Source organism: Lactuca sativa, chromosome 9, assembly GCF_002870075.4.
Source record: "Lactuca sativa cultivar Salinas chromosome 9, Lsat_Salinas_v11, whole genome shotgun sequence".
In the NCBI taxonomy this organism is placed as follows: Eukaryota; Viridiplantae; Streptophyta; class Magnoliopsida; order Asterales; family Asteraceae; genus Lactuca; species Lactuca sativa.
In genome coordinates, this window is record NC_056631.2 from 71,361,324 (window position 1) to 71,363,519 (window position 2,196).

Consider the following 2,196-nt stretch of genomic DNA (forward strand, 5'->3'; position numbering starts at 1 on the left):
CATATAAAATGCTCCTGCCTTTGGCTGCGGCAGTGCATTTGGTCTTGCTCCTTCATTCTTCTTCGTGCAGTCCCTAGATAAATGCCCTTCTTCTCGGCATTCATAGTACATCCTCCTTTTGGATACACACTTGTTGGCGTAATGCCTTGTCTTTCCATATTTGTAACAAGTCACCACTTCGTCGCATCTCTTATAATGCTTCAGTGGTACATTTGGCTTTGTAGCTTCTTCCCTCTTTGGGCAGTCCTGCTTGAAGTGCCTTTCCTCATTACATTCGTAACATACCCTTTCGTTGAAAGGACATTCGTCGGCATAATGACCATGCTTTCCACACTTAAAACATGTCACCTCCTCGCCACTTTTTCTATACTTTTTTTCTTTTTGCATTTCCCGCACCATTTTTTTTACCTCCTCTTTTTCTAGACTTCGAGAACATGTTGCTCTTGTCAGACCTTGAAGACCCCTCAAATTTCCTCTTCTTGCCAACTTCAACCTTATTAGCGATACTACCGTTGATCACTTCTTCGACTGACTTAACAACCCCGATAGTTATCTCAAGAGTAGGTGGCTGGTGTACTAACATAGTAAGCTCGTACTTACTTTGTTGAAGTACACATTTTTTCTCTTCCATCTTTTGATCCAACATCGTCCGTACCATTGCTTGTACTTCTGCCATCGTGATTGGCTTAGGTGTAGCTGTTATTTCTGATGCACTCTCAATCACGTGTGGCTCAGGCTGCAGGCTATCGTTTCCCAATCCATTTTGCGTGCTTGCCATTTTGATCTATACACCAAATTAGGTGAATTTAGAGATCTGTTTCGATAGACGTTCAAATCATCCTTATCACTCTGAAATGTTTACATGCTAGTTCTAATATCGTAGTCGTACGCTTAGAATCCTAAACACATAAGCTTTCCAGATCCGGTCGGCAACAAACCATAGATCCGAACAAACAATATCATATATGGAAAACATATAACATTTAGCACAAAACAACATTTTAGGCATCTTTCCTAAAACATACTAGTGCTTGTGTCTAAAATATGGCAGACACTCATCTCACAATCTTCACTTAGCATTCTAAGTTTAAGTCTAGAAATCCTACAAATTCCTAGTTCGCTTAAACTAATGCTCTGATACCAACTGTGACATCCCCATTTTCACGGCTAGAAAAGACCGATTTGTTTATGCTTTGTTTTAAAATCCGAGTAGTCGTTTAAAGAAAACTGTTGTGGAATTTGTTCCCAAAACAAAATGTGATAAGAATTTATCGAAACATTTCTTTAAGGAAATGTGTTTTCATTAAATAACAAAATCTCGGGATGTCATGTTCCGATACAGACCAAAAGCATAAACAGTATAAAATAGACCTTACAACAGTTATTTATAACTACTGATCTATAATCCAAAATCTCTCGTTATGTCAACCAACTTATACTCTTGTGCCACTAGCTGTGATACAAAGAAAACTGAGTGGGTCAGGCTTGGGAGCCTGGTGAGCATATAGGGTTTTCAAACCACAATATTATATCATATATATATATTTTATAATTCACACACTCATACAATTTCACCATATATAAGCAACTCTTACCCCCACCTCGTCGATCCCCCACAACGACACGATCTATACTCTCATATCTAAAATTTACCTCCTTACCTAATCCATACTCCCAGACTAATAAAAAATAACTATGTCTTAATCCATAGCTACCAAAGTTTTTCTCGTTCATCGACAGTATCATTTTCGAGACCCCTCTCGCAATACATGTCAATGGGTTTTTAGAGTACATCGGTGAATATTAAGTTCACAACACCTACAAGTTGCGAGTCTGCTAGTTTTCCATTAAACTATCTAGAATAGTCTGTGGTTGTTATCCCTACTCTGCTGAATGACGGGGCCATCGCTTGGGTAAAGGTTTCACTCATTTTTCACCTGTCACCCTCATCTCATGATCTATATCACATTTTGTCTCATCATCCAAATCATCTTTTGTCACACACCAACTATCTCATCTACCCATGTTCTACCCAACATATTTGTAGATATAAAATACATATACAGTTTAACTCATTTAAAACCTATATAAAACATTCATCCAACACCCATCTCAAGTAAACAAACAACGTATAAACACATAACACATATTTAATAACAAATACTTCATATCTATGCGGTAGAAGAAAGTAACTAC